Source organism: Dermacentor andersoni, chromosome 5, assembly GCF_023375885.2.
Source record: "Dermacentor andersoni chromosome 5, qqDerAnde1_hic_scaffold, whole genome shotgun sequence".
Lineage (NCBI taxonomy): Eukaryota > Metazoa > Arthropoda > Arachnida > Ixodida > Ixodidae > Dermacentor > Dermacentor andersoni.
Window position 1 is genome coordinate 4659213 of NC_092818.1, and position 27395 is coordinate 4686607.

A 27395-nucleotide genomic window follows, 5' to 3' on the forward strand; every position below is an offset into this window, starting at 1 on the left:
GACAAATTACACCACTTTTAGAACACTTCATCCTGAAAAGATCCGGTGAGAACACTCCTAAGCTTAACACAGTTTATCCGAACAGGCCAGAACCCTGCAGACACCTGACCTGGCGAAAGGTTGCTTGGTGAAACAAGTCACTGAGATGTCTTAAATGGGTCCTGAAACACTTTTTAACTAATATAATGGCGTCACTATGAAAGGGTGTTGCCTCACAAGTCTCATGCCGCAAAAGCTTTTAAGATCCTTCAACTATAAGTGAAGCTATCGCACCGATGCCCTGCTTTCTGTCTCTTATCCACTAGTGCGCTGGAAGCTACACAGTGGAGAAGAGGGCCCAGCCAAAAGTTGAGTGTCGTGGCAGCAAAAGGGCTCCCACCTCGTGGTGATGGCCGCGGCAGACGACACACCATCTCGGAGGCCATGCGCAGAAGACGCAACTACGTGCAGTGCGAAATAATTTTTTTGTCTTTTTGAGCTCGCAGTATTTATCATTTTTTAAACTCAAAATTAGCAGTGATGTGTTACTGAGAATTATCTCGCGATCACAAAATCAGCCAATGGTGTTGGTGGGCCAACTGCTTTATGATGACTTTATGATGATGCTGCATGGCGGCACTACCGAAGTGAGAGCAAGCAATTTTTCGCTGTTTTTGGCATTAGATTGTAAATTCCCTGCTGCTTACGTTCAGTAATATTTGACTCATATGTTCAAACAGCCTCTATAACAGACCTGCAAAATTTTCTTACTATGTAAAAAGAAGTGTCTATGAGCCCCCTTTAAGCCAACTAAGTAAGTATACTGCAGTATGTACTCATGGGGTATATCCTCAACCGAAGGAAGTGTGGGGACAGAAGCCAATAGTGATGTTACTATTCTCAGTGCCCAGTAAGCATAGTCATCTGTGCACAGAGGTAAGTAGCGATTTAATCCTTCTGTATGTTCCTATACAGCACGTAGGAGATCGCAGATGTTATTGTGGAAGTACGCACTGAGCTTTAAACCATTGACTTAATATGATTCACCTGCATATTGTTTCAACTGGCATTCCTGCCTTGACTTCAGAATGCGCAATATCGTGAGAATGCAACGTCGTCTTGAACTGGAAGTATAATTGACACCTGACACGTTTTACTCAATAGTACGCTCCTCCACTAGGTATCATTGCACTTAGGGTTCAGGAACTGTGTTTCAGAGCCATTTCCCTACCACGGACGAGTTATAACAGCGTGATACTGAGTGCCTCCATAAAGGCTAAGTAGCAGAGGGAGGTCTTGGAAGTGATTCCGTGCCTTAGAGGTCACTGAGAAGCAATATTTCATTGCAGTGAGCGTATATGTCAAGGACAGGGGCTAATTTTCACATCCAGAAATCGAGCTGTTGGCCGATTGTGGAGGAGCGGCTGATGTGCTACATATGCTGTTGCCTAAGAAAAAAAAAACATGTGCATGGAAAATACTGTGCCTACAATGTGATATTTTGGGTATTTCAATGTTTCAGTTATCTGAAAAGTATGAACTCAATTGCATTTTTGTTCATGTGTTTTACATTTGTGGGCTGTTTCTTTGCAGTAATAAAAGTTATAGTTCATATTGAGTTCCTGTGCAGTGCTTTCTCTCTCGGATTTTCCTGTTATCTCTGCCACTTCTCAGCCTCATTGGGAACCACGTTGTCTTACATCAAATATTACTGTAACACAGAAGTTACCTGTAAAAGACAGTTTGTTACGTATTGTTTTTTTCTTTTTTTCTTCTACTCGTGAAAAGTAATTGCATTTCCTCAGTAAACTTCATGTGTGTGACAAAAAAGCTACGTTTGTGGGTATGTCTTACTGTGGATCTCACGTCACCTGCAGTTTCCCATGCAAACAGTATGCATGACCAGTAATAAGCATGTCAGCATCTTCTAAGGCTGCACTTTTGTAACTAGAGCTCCTACTGCTTCAGTACTGCATCATCAGGGAAGCCTGACATATCGGCTGCCTTTGTATGACTACGCACTCTGTCTGTATTTAAAGAAATTGGAATTTATCTATAAGATGTGTATACATCCCAAACATATGTATACCAGCTCCCAAAGCTTATTTGTGCTAACACTTAGTTCCCTTTTATTTTATTTTTTATTTTTATTTATTTACATCATACTGCAGGCTTTGTGGACCAAGAAGGAGGGGCAAGGTAACACAATATATCCGCGTACAAGAGGAAGAATTGCAAAATATAAAACATAGGAAAGAAACAAAAATAGCACAAAGCTGCAATGTTACTTAGGAACTTATTTGGAGGAGGGATCTAAGTTATGCAAATGGTTACCACCATTTCCCTGAACAGGCACAGGTATTCTGACAAAATTATTGGCGATTTATTGAGGTGCCACCTTTACTATATCAGTTCTTAGTACATTTTTAACATCAGTTAACCTTTCTAGCGGGTTTCATGTGCAATTACCGCTGGTCATTGCTAACTGTTACTGCAGGTAGGGCACTTTGTCAAAGAAGGATGGCATTCAGAAAGTGTAGGAGCTCATTTAAAGTTGATGTGGGTGGTCTACGAAAGAACCTTAAACAGCAATCCATAAACAGGCTATGCTCAATACCAATGGCACACATCTACAAATTTGACATAACAAAGCTCACCTGAAGCTGCACACTTAGCTATCTTCTCCTGCAGCTTTGCCATTGGGTTTCCTGATGGACCAAATTTTGAACTTCTCCGTTCGTTGTGCCACCAGTATACACTCCTCCTGAGGGGGTTTACGCTGCCATTCGCACGCAAGCGGGGGCCATCAGGCTTAGCAGTAAGGAAGGCTTCGTGGTGCAACATTGCTTCAGCAGGCCCCAGGCCTGTTTCGAAATGTCTGCTGAAGGACGTTTTTGCCTCTTCACTGTCCCGAAGCATTCGTAATGCATCAGCCGAGTCTGTGCCATGATTATGCTGACCTGACATCTTGATGAGTGTTTGTAGGACAGGACTGCGTAGGAATAGGTCTATTTTTGGTGTCCCTGTTCAATTTTTTAATTTTAATATCGAATCTAGCCTGGCACTTTGTGCTTCGCTGAGTAGAAGTCTTCGTCTTGTTTCGTTGGTGATGCTGGGAGCGCCAAACTTTGTGGAAAACTATCCTAAAATAAGAAATTCAGCATTTTCTTTAGCAAGCCACATTTTTACCGAGTCTTTCTTAGAAGTGTGGTACATCTTTCATCACACTATATTTCTTTCCTCCTTGAATGCCTGTTTTATTCTTTGTCAGTTTCCATTCTTTCTTTGTTTTCAAAAAGATACATGTGCTTTTATTTACGAACGAACTAATTTATTGCATGAAGATAACACAGGGCACATTATAAAGGCTGGAACCCATGACTCTCATAAGGCTTATAAAAGGAATTCCTAGATTGCACAATTTTAGGCAAATGTAATCAACCTTCAAAGGAAAGCGATCATTTGTGGCTATAGAAATATACTATTGGGTCTGCATTGATTCCTTTCTTTTCATATTCACACTTTCTGCTTTCTTGTCAACTTGTAAGTCTTGTAACCAGTGTGTACAATTTTGTTTTATTTTCTTACATCATATTTTATCTTTGCACAAAGCCTGTTGCAACTAATTTCCTGTCTTATAATAGAACTAAGCACGCCAGATCTGCAGCCCTTGCTTCCACTTTACATTTTACAGTCTGAAGGCTTTCTTCCCATGCTTTATCACCTAAAGTAAGCATAATTTTTAAGGTCGATCCCCCACCCCACTACTGAAGCACCTGCAGCGAACCTTTACCAATGAGAACTCTGTCCGACACTGTCATTTCCTTTCTATAGCCCTCACTGCTGTTACTCCTGCCTGCCTAATTATGGTGCTCCATGTTCCGAAGGAGACAGGGCTGTGTAAAAACTATGCCAAGGAGAATATCTGTGTTGACGAAAACAAATCGTTAGCTGAAATGTCGGCCCCAGGTTGTTTTCTTGTTTCCCACATGCACTTCGTTGATTCCTAACAATACCAGCTGTGCAATAATTACATATACACTCATATACAGCCTTAGCATCAACACTGCAAAAAATATCCTGCACTTGCTCCAGCTTCACTACTGCTCTTATTTCGCCCTAAGATTTTATCTAATTGGTCACAATCTAAATTTCACAGCGGTGACTGCGTGCTTTATCTGGAAAATAGACATCTGCACATAATGGCTTTACATAAAGAGAATTGAAGGAGCTGAACAGAGCTTCTGCTGTCTGTCAGATGATCTGCAAAGTAATGCGCTGCAGGCCATCTGCTCCTGAAATTCGCCATTGACGATGTCGAGACGTCTTTTGTTGTTCCTTTCTGCCAGATGAAACAGGCAAGTACAGGTGCGCAGTTTCGATTCTAACAGATTGAGCAACATAATATGCTATCTTTGTCTGAGATAAACGTGCTAATAAAGAGGCAGCGGACACGTAACGATGTAAAATTTGGAAATATGGAAGACAACTGTACATGTAACTGTATATACTGCCAGCAGCTTTTACCTCACATCATCCTCTCTCTCTTTCGTTTCATTGTCGTGGTACTGTTACGATCTACTTAGTTTTATGTCTCTTATTTACGGAATTTAGCGAAAAATAAAGAATGCTCGAGATAGGTCAACCAAATTCATTGTAACACCACATGCAGCCTTAATTTTCAGGAAATTATGTGTAAGGATTTATGGAACAACTATGCAGCATAACATCCTTGCATAATTTAGATGCAATGCGTAAATGTCGTCACTTACCACTTACTTAACAGTTCGTTTTGGAGTTCTGAATTATCCAGGACGTGTTGGTCGCACAGCTGTACATCTTCATCTTCCGCACCTGCTCCATCCGTGAAGTTTAGCCGGATGACTTTTACGCTCGGCGAAGAGGCCGCGGTGTCGTGCACACAGTCTGTCGCGTTAAACATCAAAGAAGCCGCATCGGTAGAAGCTGCCGCAGGCGTGTCGGTTTCTGTACAGTCCATTACATATTCCGCGACCTGTGAGTGCTCTGCTCTGCTGACATCGAATGCTTCCGCTGAAGCAGCACATTCAAAGGCGTTATCCTCGTGCTGCATGGTGCGTACGCTGTCGGAAACCGCAGTGATCGGTGACAAAGAAACAGCTATGATCAAGAAGAGCGCATATATTTGCCGCCAGTTCATAGTTTCAGTTTCGTTTGTATTTGTGATTTTACTGCGCTATTCATTTCATTTCATTTTATTACGTTAAAGACCCCTTGCGGGGTATTACATAAGAGGTGGGTGGTACAAAAATACAGGAGGTTGCCCACTATGTTATCTTACAGACAGAATACTCTTTACTTCTCCCACGAAGGCAGATGAGGTGGTGACGGCAGTGACGTGGTGGGGAAGGCCGTTCCAGTCTTTAGCTGTACGATGAAAAAAAATGATGACGAGCAGGTGAGAGTGCGCGCGCTAGGGCGAGCAACAGTTAGTGGGTGGCCTGCGAGCAGCGATATGCGTGAAGGTGGTAAAATGTAAGGTGCGTGGCACAACGAGCTGGTGAAGAATTTATGGACTAATGATAAGCTCGCGCTACGGCGACGGTGCGCTAGTATGTCCAAACCAGACTCTACTTTTAATGGTGATACGCTGATATCATATGAGTATGTCGAGTGAATGTATCTTACGGCGCGGTTCTGTATGGATTCTAATGCGTTGCTGAGGTAAATCTGGTGAGGATGCCATATGGGTGATGCGTATTCGAGTTTTGGCCTAACCAGTGTATTATATGCTAGTAGTTTTACCTGTTGAGGAGCATAGCGGAGGTTGCGTTTCAGAAATACCAAGGCTTTGTTAGCAGATGATATGATGTTAGTTATATGCGAGCACCAGTTTAAATCATGCGTGATCGTAATATCTAGGTACTTAATAGAGCTTACAGTGTCGATTGGGATGTCAATAATTGTGTAGAGAAAGTCATGCCGATTACGGCTGTGGGAAATTGACATAGATTTACATTTATTGTTTAGTACCATTAACCATTGATCACACCAGGCTGTAATGTTGTTCAGGTCATTTTGAAGATAAATGCAGTTGTGGGATGTCGTGTCTGCCGAGGGACGAATCCCAACATAAAAACGTAACGCTTCTTCATTCGACTAACGATGGCAGCGGACGGGCATACCAACGCTACGTTCGTCCCAGTAGCGGAAGGTAGAAGGCGGCCTTTCTCAGCCAGGCAGCCTGTTTTTATAGCCACCGTCAGTGACGCATACCTCGGGTGACGTGGCGGTGGCGCTATGTTTTTATCGACCATGCAGTCCAGCGTGCAGCTGTGTTATGCTGGGCCAGATGATAAAAAGACGGAGGGTGCGCAGAAATATGCGCGGAGTGTGTCGCCACATCACTCCCCCCCCCCACCGCGGAGTGGAGAGCCCTCAGGGCTTGAAAAAATCTGGGCAGCGTCCGCGACGTCCGCTGCATGTAGTGACAGAAGCAGGATGCGATGTCGGCGTACGTCGATGGACGTCTGTGGGCGTTGTTACGACTTTGCAGCGGTGCCACCACTATTACGACTTTGAGATGGTCCCGTAGCACTCGTCACCCGTTTCGTGACAGAGCGTTCGTAGCGAAGACTCTGAGTCAGGCGTCGGTGAGAATAACGAAAGGGACTTTATACACTATATACAGGTCATTATACAGGACGTGATCGGATCGGCACTGGGGCCGAGAGGTCACAGCCAACGCGACTGTTCCCGCACGGCGACGTCCGGCGAAAACGCGTGACACATCTCACTCCAGTAGAGAGTAGCACTCAGCTCCCGGTGGGTCGGCGGATCCGGTTTTTCAGGCGGCCGCGTCGCGGCTTTATAATCCCCGAGAAACCATTGTCACTCAAACGGCCCAATACAAAGCCAGCACTCGACGGTCGTCCGAGAGGTCCAACCAGCGACCGCGCTGGCCACCCGGTTCAAAGTTCGCGCGCGCGGTGACCTCCAGGCAAAAAGGAGGTGCGGCGCCGGGCTGTCTGGCACTTGGTGTCACGTTTGGACATGTTGCTCGCCGATACTTCTCCGCAGGACACCGCTGCCTGATGGCTCAGCATCTTGACTTGTCAAGGGAGAATTAGGGCGCTTTGCCTTTCGGCGCAGCCCCGGGTTTGTCCAAAGGGCGCTCGCAGGATAAATTCTGCATCTTGTAGATTCGGAATCCGGGCTGGTGGTAATGGCACAACAGTGTACTGGTATTCCCTGGTTCGGCGGAATCGGTGTAGGCCGGCTTCAGCCGGTCGATAGAGACGCGGACGGCGTTTCCTTTAATGCGCAGGGTGAAGGTTTTGTCGTCGCGACGGAGAACTGGGTAGGGTCCGCTGTAAGGTGGCTGTGAAGGCCGGCGGACGGTGTCGTCGCGGAGAAAAGTGTGCGAGCACGTTGCCAGATCCTTGAAGACGAAGGGGGCGGTCTTACAGTGGTGAGCTGCAGGTGACGGGCGGAGGGCAGCGGTGGTGCGTCGGAGCCGGGCGATGAAATCGGTGGGATCTGACGTCGCGGTGGTGGATGGCGGTGCAGCGAGAAATTCGCCTGGGAGACGGAGGGGTTCCCCGTAGAGGAGCTCTGCGGGTGTAGCCTGAATTTCGGGCTTGAAGGTGGCACGAAGACCTAGGGTGACGGCTGGGATGGCTTCAGGCCAGGTTGAGTCCGGGTGGCACATGATGGCCGCCTTGAACTGTCGGTGGAAACGTTCGATCATCCCGTTGGCGCATGGGTGGTTCGCGAGCTGGTGGTTCGCGAGCGTTCGAACCCGATGGTCAGCCCGAGCAGCCGGAAAAGGTGCGATTCGAACTGTCGTCCTTGGTCGGTGGTGACGCGGCGAGAGGGCCCGAAGCGGGCAATCCTATTGACGCTACCGTGGAGCCCGCTCATTTGAGTTGCATCAAGAGGAATGTACTGATACCATATTGCACGCTTTCAGTTGTTCAGGGACGCACCAACTTATGGGCCGTAAACTGTTCGAGTGAGCCTGCAATACTACCACAGGGTCTGAAACTTGCCGCCTACCATGAAGATCAAGTGCTATCGCTCGCCATTCTTACAAAGGCCCTTGATTCTGCGGATGAGCGCCATTTCGTTAATGTCTGCCCTGCGGCGCACTCCTCATTTCTGACTATGGTAAACAAGTCACTCAGCACTAAGCAGCGTCACGAAGTGGCGAATATCCTGCTAAAACATGCCCGACTGTTTGACTTTTTCCAGCAAGAGGGGCCACCATTGTTTCCTCCTTCTCGTATACACCATCGCATAGATACGGGATCTGCCCAACCGTTGCGACAGAAACCATACAGAGTCTTACCATCGGAACGCAAGGTGATCAATGACCAAGTCCACAAAATGCTAAATAAGAATGTAATCCAAGAATCCTGTAGTCCGTGGGCAGCGCCAGTGATTTTGGATAGAAATAAAGATGGTACATGGTGATTTTGTGTTGACTACCGCCGCCTCAACACCATCACTAAAAAGGACGTGTATCCTCTTCCGCGTATTGAAGATGCTATCGACTGCCTCTCATCAGCGTCTTACTTTTCGTCTGTTGACTTGAGGTCGGGGTACTGGCAGATTCCTATGCACAAGGCAGACAAGGAGAAAACGGCATTTGTAACACCAGATGGACTTTTTGAATTTAATGTGATGCCGTTCGGGCTCTGTAATGCGCCTGCAACTTTCGACAATTCCTGCGTGGTTTGAAGTGGGAAGTATGCATGTGCTATCTAGATGATGTAGTGATTTTCGGGCGCACGTTCAGTGAGCACAACGCACGTCTCGATCTTGTGCTAGACTGCTTGGACAAAGCGGGTTTGGTCCTCAACTCGAAGAAGTGCCATTTTGGAGAGCGCCATACACTCGTTCTGGGACACCTAGTGGATAAGGACGGTATACGACCTGATCCAGCGAAGACTGCTACGGTGAAAGCCTTCAAGCAACCTTGCCATGTAAGCGAGCTACGCAGTTTCCTAGGGCTTTGCTCGTACTTCCGCCGGTTTATTCGTGGATTTGCCAACATCGCGTATCCGCTGACATGCCTCCTGCAGAAGGGCGTTCCCTTTGAATGGACTCCTGAATGTGAAGCTAGTTTTCGTGAGCTGAAGTCTCGTCTGACGTCTCATCCCATTCTCCGACACTTCGACCATGCGGCTCCCACAGAAGTTCACACGGACGCTAGCGGTATTGGCATCGGCGCTGTCCTTATTAAACGCGTCGACACCAAAGAACACGTCGTCGCCTATGCGAGTCGTTCTTTAAGTAAGTCCGAGCGTAACTACACCGTTACAGAGCAAGAATGTCTTGGAGTTATTTTCGCAGTACAGCGCTTGCGGTCGTACCTGTACGGGCGCCCCTTCACTGTGGTGACAGACCATCATTCTCTCTGCTGGCTGGTTAATCTCCGTTTACAGGAATATAAATTTAGCGTTTCTTATAAAAGCGGCCGCCGACACGTCGACGCTGACTGCCTCTCGCGCATGCCGCTTCCAACGACGGACTGCGACGCGGACAACTTCGACTGCTATATCGCATCACTGGAGTCGGGATTTCCTGACATAAATACCTTCAAGGTCGAGCAACAAAAAGACAGAACTTTAGAACCACTGCTCACTACTGCAAGGCAATCAGCACCATCCACTCGTTTCTGCGTTCGTGATGGGGTTCTTTACAAAAAGAACTATTCTACTACAGGTCCACGATATCGTCTGGTAGTCCCGGAGAGTCTCCGTGTCTCCGTCTTGCGCGCTATGCATGACGATCCAACATCTGGTCATTTGGGTTCTGCGCGAACTCTCTACCGCCTTCAAGAAAGGTTCTACTGGCATAAAATGCGCCAGACGACCGCCCAGTATGTGTCCAGCTGCAGCGAGTGTCAACGTTACAAGCGTCCGACGAGTGCTCCTCCTGGTCAACTCCATCCAGTGCCACCCCCCAGCACTCCCTTTGAGCAAGTTGGCATCGACCTCCTCGGTCCTTTCCCGCGTTCATCCGATGGGAATCGCTGGATTATCGTGTGTGCCGATCACTTGACACGCTACTGTGAGACAGCTGCAATACCATCGGCTACTGCAACCGAAGTGTGTATTTTTCTGCTGCGTTTTGTCATTCTCCGACATGGACCTCCCAGAGTCATCATCAGCGATCGTGGGCGGCAGTTCACTGCAGACGTAGTCGAAGAGATGCTTCGTCTATGTGCTTCAAGGTTTCGACATTCCACCCCGTATCATCCCCAAACAAATGGCCTTACGGAACGCACGAACAGAACTCTTACTAACATGCTGTCCATGTATGTCGCGTCAGATCATAAGAACTGGGACAGCGTGCTACCTTTTATTACGTACGCATTTAACACCTCAAAGCATGAAGTTACGGGCTACAGTCCCTTCTTTCTTCTTTACGCTCGTCCGCCTCGTTATACACTAGACACTATCTTCCAGTTTTCCAGCCACGATAATCTTTGTATATCAGAGACAGTCTGTCTTGCTGAAGAAGCCCGACGACTTGCTTGTTTACGCACTCTTGTTTCACAAGACCGCTCGAAGGCACGCTGCGACCGCCGCCGCCGACACGTGATATATGACCCTGGTGATTTAGTGCTGCTCTGGAAACCAACCAGGAAACGTGGATTATGTGCAAAACTGCTGGCCCACTATGTTGGACCCTATGTTATTACGGAGCGTATCAGCGAATTAACCTACCGCATAGCACGCCTCACATCAAATGGCCGACGGTCAGCAAAGACTGAACTTTCGCATGTCGCTCGTTTAAAGCCCTTTATTTCTCGACAGCCTGTTTGACTTGCCCGGCGGGCTTCGTCTGCGCGGAGGGAAATGTGACGCTCTTACGTGCATAGTGGGTTCACGCCTCAACAAACAGTGTGCGGGGGCACCGAAGAGTGGTGAACGAGGAAGACGATGTGTGGCTGGCTAGCTGAATCTCGACAGGTGCTCAGCTGATCAAGGCCATCGCATCTAACTCTACCCGGCTTCAAAGTAACGCTTTTTGTGGGCGTAACAGTATATTAGGAACAGGAGGGGACCTAAGACTGAATCTTGGGGTACGCCTGATGTTACGGGAAGAAATTCTGAGGTAGTATTGTTAACACTGACGGACTGTGATCGATTACTAAGAAATTCTTTTATCCATGTTAGGACATTGGGGTGGAAGTTCAAGCGAGAAAGCTTTAGTAATAAGCGTTGATGAGCTACTTTATCAAATGCCTTTGTAAAGTCAAGAAAAATGATATCGGTCACAGTGTTAGTATCGAGATTTGAGTGTAGGTCATGAAGAAATGTAGCTAATTGAGCGTCACATGACAGCCCTTTACGGAAGTCATGTTGCGACGGATGAAAAAAGTTATTACTGTCTAGGAAATTCATTACGTGTGAGTATATGACATGTTCCATTATTTTGCAAGGGATACTAGTTATGGGTATGGGACGATAATTTAAGGGTGAATTACAGTTACCTGATTTGTAGACTGGAACGACCTTGCTCTTTTCCACTCGTTAGGGAGCGTGCCTGATGATGGCGATTGGGAATACAGCAGGGTTAAATGCATGGCAGAGATGGGCTTCGCGTTTTTTAAAAGCTTTGCCGTGATATCGTGAACACCAGCTGATGAAGATAATTTATGATTATCGATTAGTGCGGATATTCCATCTGGTGAAAAAATAATATCCGCATTGGAGCCATGACAGCAACCGGGAAAACAGCAAGAAGCACGTGTGGTTCGGTAGTGAACAAAGATGAAAATGCATTATTAAGCAGTTTGGCAAAGTCAATATCAGGTAAAATTTCACCATCTTTCGAAATTCTGACACCAGGGGATGACTGGGGATTGATAACCTGCCAAAATTTTTTGGGGTTACTGCTGAGCATGCGGGGTAGGTCTGAAGGAAAAAATGAGTGCTTCTGGTGCCGGATAGCTATCAGGTAGGCGCGTTCACATATATATTATTTTTCCCAGGAGCTAGGGCTTGGCCTCAGTTTAGCGGAGTGAAATAGACGTTTCTTTTTGTTTTCCAGTTTTTTTGGTGCGTTAGTGAACCATGGTTTATTGCGATTAGAGCGAAGTAAGATAGTTGGTATAAACTGCGCAACGAGGTTAGTCATCTTATATTGGAAGAGTAACCAGTTTTCTTGTATTGAGCGATTTTCTAAACATAATTAAAATGATTGATATAATGCGACTAGTTCGTTGTTTATCGTGGTATAATTTCCTTTTTCGTACAGGCGGATTGTTTTCTGATCCGAACGACGTACTATAGGTGAAAATTAAAAAAAAACAGCGTGGATTACTTTTTGATCACTTATTTTGCGTAGGTAGCTAATGGAGGACATGCTTTTAGGATAAGTGGTCAGTATGAGGTCTAGTATGTTAGCCGAGCCATGAATTGCACGCGTTGGCTCTGTTATCATCTGGGAGAGGTTAACATTAAGGCAGATATGTAAGAATTCTCTCGTTCCTGTCGTGCTAGTAAATGTGCTAGAATAATTTGACCAATTGATATGTGGGTAATTGAAATCCTCAAACAGCAAGATGCAAGCGTTCGGGAATTTTTTTGTTAAATGATTCAAGGTGTTATTGAGATCGCGGGGAAGTCAGGATTAGTGTTTGGGGGATGATAACAGACGTCAAGAAGTAGTAGCTGCGGATTAGCACGAATGATAAGCCATACAACTTCTAGGTCAGTGGCCACAGTAACTGTAGAGCAGATTAGATGTTTTTTTTACTGCGATAAGAAAGCCACCGCCCCGAGTACCCTGCCTATCTTTAAAAATTAAATTAAGTTATTGGGTTTTACGTGCCAAAACCACTTTCTGATTATGAGGCACGCCGTTGTGGAGGACTCTGGAAATTTTGACCACCTGGGGTTCTTTAACGTGCACCTAAATCTAAGTACACGGGTGTTTTCGCATTTCGCCCCCATCGAAATGCGGCTGCCGTGGCCGGGATTCGATCCCGCGACCTCGTGCTCAGCAGCCTAACACCATAGCCACTGAGCAACCACGGCGGATTGCCTATCTTTACGAAAAACATCGAAATTCGGTAGTTCACTCAGAACTTCACCGTCAGTGACATTATTGGCAAGTATAAGCAGGTCACTGTCAGACGACGATACTAGATCTGATATTCGTTCTCTTTTCGGAAGGAAGCTTCTTATGTTAGTAAAAATAACAGAGATTGAAAAAGATTCTCTGAGGACAGGCAGAACACGTCGGGACGAATGCTGGTGACAACGCGGTAGCTATAGCTCTTTCACGGATTGGGAAGCTGGATCAAAAATGTAGGGTTTTGAACCTATGAATAATGTTTTAAAGCGAAGAGAAAAAGGAACCGATTCGCTTCGTGCAAAAGCGACTAGATGTTTTCGCGCGTTCTGTACTGGCTTAGAAAAATCCTCACCCATGCTGTTCGAAGTGTTTTGAAGCTTGCGGCCAGTCGACAAGATGGATTCTTTTGTTTTAAAGAAGAAAAGGTTGATAATGATGGGCCGGTTACGACGAGGGATATATCGACCAAGGCGATGCGCTCGCTCGATTTCCCTTGGCTCTAGGGAAATATTTAACTGGTCAGATCACAGCCGAATGACCAGTTCTTCTGATTGAGCAAATGATTCAGATTTCTTAGTATCCGTAATGCCATAAAAGACCAAGTTATTGCGCCGAGAGCGATTATCGGCATCATCAAGGCGAGCTTCAAGGTTACAAACCCGATGAACCGTCTCAGCGGTGTCGGTTTGCACGGTTCCTAGCTGCTGCCTCAAGGGCTCAATTTGCTGGCAGTTTGCTTCAACGCTTGTAAAACGTCTTCTGAGTTCGACCAGGGCGTCATTAGTTGCCAGCAGCTGATGTTTAAGATCCTGGACTTCCGAGAGAAGTTTAGATTGCCCAGAAGATAATTTCTTTAGCTCCTCTAAGACTGCCGCTGTATGGGGTCCAGGATTCAGCTCAATATGGCCTGATTGCAACAACAGGAAACGCGCAGCAGCAAAGCACTCACACGCCATATAAAACAAACACTGGGGCCTCGGCAGCTGTACCAAGAGGTAATCGCTCGTCCTTTTAGCAAATAAACTGCGTGGTGAACCAACCTGCATGGCGAAGAGCAGCGGGTGCTAGAGGCACAGCCGCTGAGCCCATGAAACGAGTCGCACAGATGCGGTGGATTTATAGCTGCCGTGAAGGCGGCTGTCGATGACGATGGTGCTTGATTGGCTTAACCGAGGTCCAGAAACAGCGAGGGCGATAACGATTGTATAGTTACGTTGATAATAGATGCACGAAGATGCGTCGTAATCGCCGCCGGGTCATCGTTTGCATGGGGCCATGATGCGCACGCAACTGGCATGCACGAAGGAACGAGGACGGCTGGAATACGAAGAAGCGTCAGGATGATTGCCTCGGTAAACACCTGGGGCGCTATTCTGGACATTCCGCCATTTTCTTCGATGCGTGACGTAGGCGCGACGCAAACAAAATGGCGCTGATGGACCCGTTTTGCTTACGTAACGTGACGCCAACTTGACGTTTCACCAAACAAACCGAAATGAAGGCACTGAATGTATCGTTATCGGTAAAGCAAAACAGTTTTCCTCTGCAGTAAAAATAAAGCAGCTATCTCAAAGCGTATGATTATTCCGTCGAAAACGCGTCTCGCTTCCGTCGTCTGCTGCGTAGAAGCTGTCGTCTGCTTCAATAGCTAGGACGCGTGCCCCCAGAAAATGGAATGAGTCATCGCATGTTGGCGCCAACGCGCTTGTTTTCTTGCTTGAGACAACACACACGACCTACCAGTGGTGATGCGCGGACGTTCTAGGCCACGTTATCGCTATCTCGTGAAACGCAAGTGACTCAGCCCGACTCGGCTGACTGAGAAACGGCCGAATGTCACCGATAGCGTTGCGCGCGCCAGAGATATCCACTAGCGTGACGTAAGCGCCGGCGCTGCCATCTCTTGTTCATTTCGCTGGTTACTCGCACCGCGGGAGGAAACTTCAAGGAGCCGCCTTGCGTACATTTCTTTTTATAAATTAGAAAGAGGCCGTTGTCATAACTTTTGATTGTGCGAAAAGGCATCAATCTTGATTACAATACAAATGCAGCAGTGAAAAGTGGACAACGTTGCCGAAAGCTTGCTATGTTCAACCAATATTACTTCGTATAAACGCGTTCTTTTAAAAAATGATGGCCCCAAGCACAAATGCCAACACCACCCGAGAGCGATGCATACTATGAGCACGCGTTATGAACAAAATATTTTCGTGGCGCCAAACGACGGGGAAAATGTGGCGATACGCATTCCTCTCGGCTGCCATTGCATATGGCTGCTCATTAGCATAGTTCGCGCGGCTCGTCGCAGCAAACATTATGGCGGAAAATCTCAGCAATGGCGGCCCAGCGCAACGTCACGAATCGTCAAAATGACGTTTACGAAACAGCCCTTCCTGTGACGCTCCTCACGAGATATTCCTTCAGCCAATCAGCAAGCTGGCATGGGGCATATCTTGGATCGCGACCAGATATTCGCGCAATTGCACATGCATTGCACTGGTTGTGCATGCTACCGCTCACATTCTTTTTGAAGCGCTAACATCGCAATATAGCTGCCTAGGACCAAAAAAATTTATTAGTCCATAAAATTTGCAGCTCCACGTCACGTTTCGTCATCTTGATGAAAACGCAAAATTGTATTTTGCAATACTTCCGCTTCCCGGCACAAATTTCAAAACACGTGACCTCTCGACAGCCAATCAGAGAGTAAACATGGCGGATAATGGCGGCCGTGCAGCCGCCATGCGTGTCCAGAATAACGCCCCTGCTTGGCGAAGAGTAGCGGGTTAGTGGACATGTTTGAGGCACAGCCGCTGAGCCCATCTCGCAATTTTGGTTTTCGCAATTTTACGTTGACTTGGGGAAGAGAAGTGTTTTTCTCGCGCTTTTACGGCCCTCAATGATCTTTTGTAGATTTCTTTTGGATCGTTTTAATACCAAGAATATTAGAGGGCGCTATCGGCTGCTGTCGATGCTCCTTCCTTCATGATGCTGGAGGCTCCCTACTGTCGATGAGATGAGAGCTCTCGTTCCGCTGTTAATGTACTGTTCCGCCAGAGCAGTGGCGCACGTATCTGTTGCGCGACGAGTCTGGATATTTGAGCCCGTTGTACACGAGGTATAGTGCTGTTCCGTGCGTTTCATGGCTGACAAAAAAAAATAACATTGTTTTTCGGCAATAAGAATGCTCATTAAACGCTTTGTACTTTGATCTTATAGGAAAGCTGCGAGTGCGACAAGGAGTGCGCGAAGAAGTTTTATGTAAGCCTTGTACGCACGATTTCCCGTTGTCCTGGAAGAACTAAATGTCGTACAGAGTCTCAATTCGTAGGGAACTAGCAACATATAATTGGTGATATGTGAGGGCGAAATTCCTTGCCCTTTGAATTAGAGCTTTGAGAGTAAATCAGAAAGCTGGCTTTAATTCTCTTTCTTTAAAGGTGCGGTACCAAGCGCGCACATATCACTGGGAAAAGTAAATACAGCACTGACTTTAATTTGGAGTGAATAAGGGACATACCACGAGTGATTTGTATGCAGAGGTGAACACATACGTGCATTAATTAGCGGCGCTGTGAAAGAAAAGGGGGGGGGGCGGATTGCTGAGACAGGTGCGCGAAAGCATCACATTCCACGCATGTTTTGTCGGTGTACTCGATGAACTAAATGCCGCAGTAAAAAAAAATAATTGTGACGAAATGGGGGCATGTGCGTAGTGGCATAGTTTAAAATGTGTGAGAGAGTAAATCCGAAAAAAGCGAAGCGTACCATATGCAAAAAATGTGCAAAAACTCTAAACTTAAACTTACAGCGCAAACACCTAAGACGAACCACAAAAGGAAGATACGACACACACTGGCGCTGACTAACCACTTCTTTATTTCTTCGTCGTCGATGCATATACAAACCCTAGGCCACACAACCGCGCAGGCGCACAGATTACATTACTGAGATCTTAAAATTATCACATACGCAAACGTAGGAATTTAAATTCAGATGGGTGCAGGGACAAATATGTGTCACTGATGCAATTATCGCTCGTCTTTTTATGTGGTATGCCTCTGAGGCAAGCCGCGCATGCTCATTCTTGCTTTTTCCAAGAATCAACGTCCGATCAAGTCACGCCTCACAATTACTGCAAAAGTTTATGTGCGCAACAAGGTGCGCTCCTCTATCTGCATTTTTGTTTACTTTTTGCGCATGTTCCCTGAGTCGCTCACTGACGCAACGCCCTGTCTGCCCAACGTACGTCTTACCGAATTTGGCATCATGCCGAATTTGGCGTCCTCCTCTGCTCTCTCGGCAGGTGCGGGAGCATAGCTTTGAAAGCTTGTTAGGCGCAGAGAACGCCAAAGGAACGCCATGCCTGCAAGCAACTTTCTTGAGTTGATGGGTGACCTTATGTATATAAGGGACCACCGCAGGCCTTCGCGTTTCACGTTCGGCGGGCGGCCTTTGTGGTTCTTCTTCTCTGAATCAGAGGTTCAACCACGGCAGTCAAAAGCGACATAGGGAACCCAGCTGCTAGAAGTCGGCTAATCTGATTATCAAAACTTTCTTGCATCTTGTGCACACACGAACTCTTAAGTGCTAATTCCATACATGATGACGCAGCGCCTCTTTTCACAATCTTCGAGTGCACAGACTTAAAGGACAAAAGTTCATTTTTCGCATGGGGTTGATACGCCCAACACACATGGCGTTCACTGAACTCAAGCTTAAGTTCCATGAACTGCAATACATTGCATTGTGGAGACTCGTGGGTAAACACAAGACCTTGTCCATGTACCTTAAAACCATCTACAACCTTATTGATCGTATCCTGGTAGGACGAGTTAAGCGATAATAATACCGAAAAATCATAGACATATCTAAAAACTTTTAAAACTTTCCGCTCAATAAAAGCATGGTCTAAAGAATGATCCACACTAGACAAAAAATATCAACAGGAAGGGAAGGAACACATGACCCAATACAAATACCATCCCGTTGTAAATATAGTTGGTCATTAAAAACAATAGAAGTAACTCTAAGGTAATATTCTAAAAGACTTAAAAAATGACCCACTGATAGTCCGGCATGATTCTGGAACGAGATCGTACCACTGTACTCAATACATTCATGTACCGAAGACAGGAGTTCACGCTGTGGAACTGAATAAAATAAATCTTCAACATCAACAGAAAAACCGTAACCTATATCCTTAATCCCAAGCAAGAACTGCACCACGTCATTCGAGTTCTTTGTTCGGAAAGGGTCATTCACTGTTAGTAATTTTAAATTATCTTGCAGGAATTGGCTCCCATTCTTCTGCCAACAACCAGATTCACTAATAATGGTCCTGAATGGTGAATCTGGCTTGTGGGTCTTAGCCTTAAAAATACCGACAGGCACTTGCCTTTACTGTTCTCTATGCTTTTTGCAAGCGGCATCAGTTTCAATTTTTTACAGAAGTCAATTAACTTTGTTTTTACCCTAACTGCATTTTTCTTAATAGGAACAGTTCTTTAGCACAGCCTGCGAAGCTTTCTCGTTAAAGATGCCCTTCTCGACGACAACAAACCCTCCTTCTTTATCTGCTTCTAAAAGGCAGAGGTCGTTATCTTTTAGGAAAGACAACGTTCGTCGAACACTGACATACATCTTAACCTGAAGCAGGACCATGCTCGATTTGATATAGATGACACCTAGTGCGAACGCCCCCAAGACGCTCATTGCGTTTTTTTTTTTTTGGTGCGTTCACGACAGACGTCATTTAAACCAAGTCAAGCATGGGCTTCAAGTTAAGATGCATTTCTGAATACGGGGGTTAGCGTTATGGCATGGTGTGGCTGTATGGAATGAAGACTTCATGAACTAGAGGATAGATTTGCCCGTGACCACTTACTATTATCCCAGACATCTGAATCACAAGAGCATTCTGAAGCATGTGTTGGATTTGTGAAGACTTTCCAAGAAACCCGCATGGGTTTCCTTTGTAACAGTTTGCAACAATTGGGTGTATGACTCATTTTACATTTCCTGATCACTTCACCTTGCAGGATATCATATTGACCGCAAATAACGACGGAGACAGCGGAAGAGAACAGATAAACGACAGGCGTGGTACCTCTCGTGTCGTTTATGTGTTCTCTTCCGCTTACCCCGTCGTTATTTGCGGTCAATATGATATGCAGTAAACGCGAACTAGGCCAAACTGAAGTTCTTCTGAATCACCTTGCAGGTTCCCGCACAATGCTTTCGTCATTACTGTTCAGATGAAGTGGTTCTTGCTTAACAAAATGGAGTCATGAGAAAAGAAGGAAAAAGGGAATTTTTAGGCACTGAAAAGAAGGCATTACAGGCACGAATGTCAAAAGAGGCACTTCTAGGCAGAATAAATGCAAGATTACCTTGTTTACATGCCCATAATTTGTGCTTATAAAGAAGACACAAGAAGGATGCCAGGAAAAAATAGGCATTTTGTCTGAGGTTCCTCTCTGTATGAAGCCATTTGCAATGATGCCAGCTAAATATAAGAAGTGTGTGGCCCTGATGAATGGACACCTTCTCCCAGCTGCAACTCGTAGTTTGGTAAGATTTCGAGGCACTTGTACCTCAAAGAGAACTCCATGATCAATAAGCAGTGCAGGAAGCCACTATAACAGTTTTCATTGACGGTGAGTTGGTCCAAGGATATGAAACTTTGTGGTGCATGCATCCAGTTTGCCTCTTCAATAAAATGGCTATTGATTGGCTACTGTTGATCTGTACAATAAGCGCAGCCCACATACGGCACAGCACGCATGCCTTGGGCCTCAGTCATACTGTGTTAAAAGTGTGGAAATACAACAGATTCATAAGACAAGCTCTCTTTATCACCTTATGTTAGGAAGGGACTTGTCCATGTTACAGTGCAGAGCATAAACATTTTCTTAGGAGAAGGGTTCTGGTTATTTATGAATTATATTTCCACGTGGTGGTGACGTTGAAGAACACAGTAGCAATACTGTGAAATACATAACTAATCTTTATTGGGGGAACCGCTGCCCACAAGAACAGGCTACACTTAGCGCAACGATAGCGGCGAATAAGTGGGCGATCGTCGAAAATCTGATAAACGATTCAAGCACGTCGGCTTTTATACATCAATCGCCGAATGTTCCAGATTAATCACTGTGACCCGCGTGTCTTCCACAAAATGTTACACTATTCGCTTTGCGCATACATGCAATCAGATTACACAAGGTTCGGTGACAGACAGCGGATAGAACCATCGATAACAATGCAGAAACTTCCTATACACGCAGGCACGTCATGCGCTGTGGGATAATAACATTTGTTGAGAGGTGAAATTTGGTCACCCGAGCAAGATAAACATGTACACGTGTCAATACCCCTCTCTTAAGAAGCATCGACCCGATGCTGCAAACAAATGAAAGTAATAAACAAAACACCCGCAGCAAAGAAACAACAAATAAGGAAGTTCGTCAGCGTGCGTAAAAGGGCTTAAGAAGCACCACGTGGACCACTTCAGATCGTGCGCGGCGCCGCTGTGAATGCGGAATGCCGTCTGGCACGACCTCATAGTCTAGTGCGCCAAAAGAGAGAGAGAGAGAAGGGAAGAAGGAAAGACAGGGAGGTTAACCAGACTGAGTCCAGTTTGCTACCCTACACGTGGGGAGGGGAATGGGGAGTGAAAGAGAGAGAGAGAGAGAACTTAGGTGTAGGATGTCTATAGTCAGGCACTCAAGCCTGTTGCCTTCAGGTAGTGAAAAAGCGCTCGAACTGCTTTCTGCGCTAATGAGGTGTGAGGCCAGGCTCCGAAGATCTTCGCTTCCGTAAATGGCCTGTCATCCAGTGTATTCAAGGCACACTGGAGAGTCTCACGTTGATTATCGAAGTTAGAACAGTGGCGCAGAAGGTGACTGATGGTCTCTTCACACTTGCACTTAGCGCACATTGGTGAATCCGCCATTCCCATACGATAACTGTAGGAGTTGGTGAATGCTAATCCTATCCACAGCCGACACAGCAGTGTTGCGTCACGTCGTGGAAGGTTCACTGGTAATTAAGTTTCAGTGATGGGTCGAGGCTGTATAAACGACACTTGGAGTCAATACGTCGGATGACCTTATAGGGTCTGAAATAGCGTCGCAATAGTTTCTCACTGAGTCCTTGTCGGCGTAACGGGGTCCAAACCCAAACACGGCTGGTACTCGACGTAGCGTCGTCGGAGGTTGTAGTGTCGGCTGTCGGTACGCTGTTGGTTCTTGATCAGTAGGCGGGTGAGCTGTCAGGCTTCTTAGGCGCGCTGGAGATAGGTAGCGACGTCAACATTCTCTTCGTCAGTGACGTCGGCAGCATGGCGTCGAGCGTCGTCGCCGGGTTCCTGCCGTAAACCAACTTGAACGGCGTGATCTGTGTTGTTTCTTGCACCGCAGTGTTGTAAGCGAAGGTTACATACGGCAGGACCGCGTCCCACGTCTTGTGCTCGACGTCGACGTACATTGCTGGCATGTCGGCGAGGGTCTTGTTCAGGCGCTCCGCGAGACCATTCGTTTGCGGATGGTATAGGCAGTTGTCCTCCTGTGGCTTATCTGGCTGTATTGCAGAATGGCTTGGGTGAGCTCTGCTGTAAAAGCCGTTTCTCAGTCGGTGATGAATTCTGGGGCAGCATGTCGCAGCAGGATGTTCTCGACGAAGAATTTCCCCACTTCGGCTACGCTGCCTTTTGGTAGAGCTTTTAGTTTCAGCGAAACGGGTGGGATAGTCCTTCGCTACGACGATCCACTTATTTCCGGATGTTGACGTCGGAAACGGCTTCCGTTGCTTCCGCTGTTCCGATAAGCTGCACTTGTCGCTCACAGATACTAAGATTACATGACTTGTAACCTATTTGGATATCATCCACGTATACGTAATAAAACATTGTACGTGGTATGATAGTATGGAGCGAATTCATTTTTACAAGAAATAAAGTACAGCTCAGCACTCCACCTTGTGGCACACCTGAGTAAATAGACGAGACAGGACGTTACCAATCCGAACATGATATGTGCGGTTGCACAGATAACTTTGAATCACGTTTAGCAAGTTGCTTCGGACGCCCATTCCAGCTAGATCACGAAGGCTTCCGAAACGCCAAGTAGTATCATATGCTTTCTCCATGTCTAAAAATACTGATAAGGAAAATTGTTTGTGCACAAAGGCATCCCGGATATTTGTCTCGATGCGGACAAGTTGATCTGTTGTGGATCTATGTTCCCTGAAGCCGCACTGCAAGGGATCTAGTATCTTGTTACATTCAAGAAAATGCACCAGGCGCCGGTTAGTAATCTCAAAAAGCTTACATAGGCAGCTTGTTAGAGCTATAGGCCTATAGCTGCTGGCCAAAGACGGGTGCTTGCCATCTTTCAGAATATGGATTATGACTGCTTGCTTCCAGGTGGACGGGATGTATCAGGCAGAGAATATGGCGTTAAACAGAGAGAGGAGTGTTTTGTGTGCTTCGGGGTGTAGGTGTTCAATCATCTCGTAAACTATTCGATCAGTTCCGGGGGCCGATTTATTCCAACTATGTATTGCAACCTGAAATTCCGCCATATTAAAATGACGGTTGTAGGATTCATTGCTCTTGCCTTTTCGATCCAGGGGCAGTCGCTCAGCTTGTTGCGGGTATCTAAGGAATGAATCGGAGTAATGCAATGAGCTAGAAATGGTTTCAATATGTGATCCCTAGAGAGTCAGCTTGGTCCTGAAGAGTATTTCCTTGCGTGTTTACTAATGGTAGAGGATGAGTTTGCCGACCTTTTTTTAATTCACTGTGTTCCAGGCTTTTCTTTCATCAGTATAAGAGTTAATGCTAGAAATATATTTTTGCCTGCTTTCCCTTTTCTTTGGCACGGCGCCGTGTTCTTCCACCCTCAGACTTTATTTTCTTGAAAAAGATCAAATTCTCTGTTGTTGGAGAGTCTCGAAGGTTGTTCCAAGCATTATTTTGATTTCTACGCGCTTTCTTGTAGTCGGCATTCCACCATGGAACAAGTCGCTTCCAGGGCGATCGATTTGTTATGGGGATACATATTGACGCCGCATCAACTATAAACGCCGTGAAATATGCCACTGCATCTTCGATAGAAAGATTACAGATGTCATTCCAAGTCAAATGTGTCAGCTCCCTGTATCGTGTCCAGTCGACACAATTGACTTCCACCGGGAGACATGTGGAGAACACTCATCACCTTTTGTTAGTTTTATGACAATGGGGAAATAGTCGCTCCCGTACGGATTCTTGATCACGTTCCACTCCAGATGCGGCAATAGTGAACTCGATGCGATGCTTAAATCGATAGATGAAAATGTTTTGTTTGCGACACTGTAGAATGTAGGATCTTTCCCATTTAGCAAGCAAGCATCTGTAGTGAAGAGGAAGTTTTAAACTAAGCGTCCTCTGGCATCACAACGACGGCTTCCCCAAAGGGTGTTGTGTGCATTAAAATCCACAACGACAATGTAAGGTTCGGGCAGTTCATAGAGAAACGTGTGAAATTCTGTTTTTGAAAGTTGGTAGTTCGGGGGGATATATACAACGGTAATTGTGATCAGCTTATTAGACAGTACAGCACGGACTGCAACTGCCTCTATGGGTGTTTTAAGCTGTAGTTGCCGGCAAGCAACACCCTTATCTACAAGTATTGCCACACCGCCAGACGAGGCAAGGGCGTCTTTGCGGTCTTTTCGATAAACGGCATACTGCCAGAGAAAGATCGTGCGTGAAGGATTAAGATGCGTTTCTTGGACACACAGCACCTTTGGAGTGTGCCTATGTAAAACTTCCTTAATGTCGTCTAGGTTGTGGAGTAAACCCCTGACATTCCATTGTATTATCAGTGTATTCATAATGCATGTGTTTTGTGCTGTGTGTCTAAGAAATATACATTATATTAGCTCACGAGACCTTTCCAGGCCCCATGATACGAGATCGCTGTTTCTTCCCGGCACGTTCGAGGGAGCTGCGCCGTTCCTTGGCCATCTGAGACGCCGGATTTGTGTTTGTATCCATCACCTCGTCTGAGGCGGTGGATACTACACGCGGAGCGCGCACTTTCGCGGGAGTGGTGGGCCGATCTGCATGGGCAGTGGCCCTGGGTCCAACAGGCCCGAGGGTCTGCTGGTCCTCCTTTGCGGGAGCCGGTACAGCGCTGGCTGTTCCAGCCGAGGGGGGGGGCGGGGGGGCTGATGGCGTGACCGCCGTCACACTCCGTGTCAATAGGGCGGCCGCCGAAGTAGGGTGCCTCGATGCGCGCGCCCTCTCGGAGGGTGGAGTCATTTTGTGAAGGGGTTAGTGCCGCCTTCCGACCACCGGCCGCCATTACGCTCCCCACATTTCGTTACGGTCGGTCGTGAGAGACACGTGCACGGCGTTTTCTGGTCCGAAATGCCCGGGTGTTGCGTGCCCTAGGGCACGAACCACTCACGGAATGACTGGAAGATGTTCCGATTTCCTGAAGAATCGAAAAGACGACTCCGCTGGCTGGTTAAGGTAAAGCGCGACAAGTAGCAACCCACGGACCGGTCGTGTGTGTGCAGCGTACGTTATGCCATTCCTGCATCCGTAGTTATTCGTTCATTTGTGTGCTTTTCCCAGTAGCGTGTTCGTCTTGTATTTTTGATATCTGGACCATATGCATGCGTGTGTAACTCGTTTATTTCTGGATAACACAAAATCATCATCGTCATCATCAGCCTGGTTACGCCCACTGCAAGGAAAAGGCATCTCCCCCGGTCATGTACTAATTGTGGCCATGTTGTCCCTGCAAACTTCTTAATTTCATCCGCCCACCTAACTTGCTGCCGCCCTCTGCTACGCTTCCCTTCCCTTGGAATCCATTCTGTAACTCTTAATGACCATCGGTTATCTTCCCTCCTCATTACGTGTCCTGCCCATGCCCATTTACTTTTCTTGATTTCAACTAAAATATCATTAACTCGCGTTTGTTCCCTCACCCAATCTGCTCTTTTCTTATCCCTTAACGTTACACCTATCATTCTTCTTTCCATGCTTTGTTTTTAATCGCTTGTTGCACACCGGCTGCAAGAGCGTCAAGATGTACAGTACGCGTACGTTGTGCGCTCTTTGTGACCAGCGCCTCGTACAATTTGATTTTCTACTTAGCTGGAAGAGCATACGCATGGCGCAGTAGAAGGTGAGGTGAGCTTTAAGCTTGCATTTCATGTAATGAGATACGGATCGTGTTGACGTGTTTTCCCGGCGTTATTCTTGTGCCGCTGTCCAACCCGGGCGGTACTTGGTGTCCGTGCGTGTGGGTGGGGGGGGGGAGGATGAAACCTATGACCACGCATGACGCATGACAAGCATGTCATGTCGCGACTCACCATGACTGGTTTAGTGACAATTAATTGGTGGTCACTGCTATGTATAGAAGCCACGTAGTTGTACATTGGGCATGAGTAATTTGATCATGCATTGTCTGGGCGTTCGCTATTTTTTTCCCCACGCGATGATCGGCGAATTATTTGAATATCGGATAAGAGATGATTGATGAGGATTTAAAGGCTACGTGTCCGTTTAACGACAGAAATTTATTTTGGGCGTTGACAGAATTAGACGAAAAAGAGCGTTGTTGTGTTCGGGCTCCGCGAACATTGTGGACAGCATGACGCCAGTGTTTACCTACAACATTGCCTTTTTGAGCATACATATAACAGGGTGCCACTTCTTATATTTAAAATGATTTCTTACCTTACTACCCTTGTTCCACCTGCCAGTATAGGCAAGAAGCTTTAATGTTTTAATTTGGAAAGCGCACACGCCTTCAGTTCATATTGTAGAATTTCCTCACACTGTCCCTGTTTGTTCAGAGAAAGCCGACAGTCTTTGGCTTCTTCCTGATTATATTTTAGCGAGCCCCTAAATTTCACTTATCACTGTTCGTCAAAGTCCCTGTGTGTGTTAGTTATTTTCGGCTGTTTAGAAGGTTAGTGTGAAGCCTGTTCAATTTAAACAGTGATAAGCTGGTGTCACCATTGCGTGCTTCCGTGCTGCAGGCACATTTTGAAGAAAACGCCTTTGAGCAGAACCGGGTGGACGGCTGGAAAAAATTGAAGCCCAATGCTGTGCCAACGCTCTTCTCGTTTAGAGGTAAGAAACCACATATTTTCGCCCTAACTAAAGTTTGCGGAGCTTGCTTCTTAATCCTGTTCCTTCTTGCAGTTTTGCCAGTTTGTTGCTCTAGCTTAACACTCTTATGACCAGCCATCCTTAGGCACATGGAGCGATTATCCAGATGTTTCTTCAGAGACAGAAAAGACGCACATTACAGCAAGATGCTCTTCATACCACCGGTCAATGAAATAGCTCGTTTCCTCTATTTTTATGGAGAGATGAATCAACCGCGCCTGCCATCCAGAGGCATGCTACTGACAATTTCGTATTTCGTTTAATTTTCATTCTATATGTAGCATAACTCGCAGCATCTTCGTTCATAATAATAAAATAATATACCCGCTGAGATGCAACGTCTGTGGTTTCTCTTTTTTTCAGCGATGCCTAAGCACAGGAAGCCGCCAAAAGAAAGGCTTTCAGCACAAGGGGCACTTGCGGCAGAAGGAAACATAATCTGAGGACGTGGGAGCCACCCAGCCGCGGCGGCCGAGTTTCTATAGAGGTTAAGCGCATGGTGTTGTGTACTAGTTCGGTATCGGTGCAAGTAAATAAAATCACAGGTGGCCGAAATTTCCGATGCCTTCTACCACGGATCCATCACACCCGATGCTACGAAATCACAAAGAAAGGCCGTGGATGTGATATTGGTTGAAATATGCGACGTTAAAAAATTCGCAAATGACAGCACAGGTAACACACACGCAAACAGGTAAGACAGACAGGTAACACAGACACAAATGAAAAGCTGCCACATTCACTGCAGTTTCCGTGACCCCGAAACAACTATTCAACATTGGCAGAACATCGCTTACACATGGCGTCGTTTCAACCGCAGAGTAGTTATTTTACTGTTACGGTCATCGCTTTCTACTCAGCCTTGCAGCATTTATCCCGTAAATGGGCTCTGATGACTGATTCGAAAACAAGATTTGAAAGTAGGGTGTGCGATGATGATTATTCTTTTGTCCCGTGGTGGCACGTGGTTTGTTAAGCAAATTCGGGTTTAAGCTGGCAGCCAAACGGTCGTTACGCTTTGGTTAAAGGCGTGAAACTCACACACAGACACAACGAAAGACGGCGGGACTCGTGCCTGCGTATGTGTCGTGCCTATAACCAAGGTGAACAGCTACCAGCTAGCCCAACAAGACGTTCTTTTAAGGTCCGCGCGGCTGGC

General features: G+C 46.4%; 1 long non-coding RNA gene across 1 annotated transcript; it reads left to right on the forward strand.

The window, feature by feature from the left end:
* The first annotated feature begins 308 nt into the window (after window positions 1-308).
* LOC129384515 (uncharacterized) lies at window positions 309-26784 on the forward strand. Its single transcript, XR_008612229.2, has 3 exons — window positions 309-449; window positions 26104-26197; window positions 26600-26784. It is a non-coding gene; the product is annotated as an uncharacterized lncRNA (long non-coding RNA).
* Window positions 26785-27395: the final 611 nt, after the last annotated feature.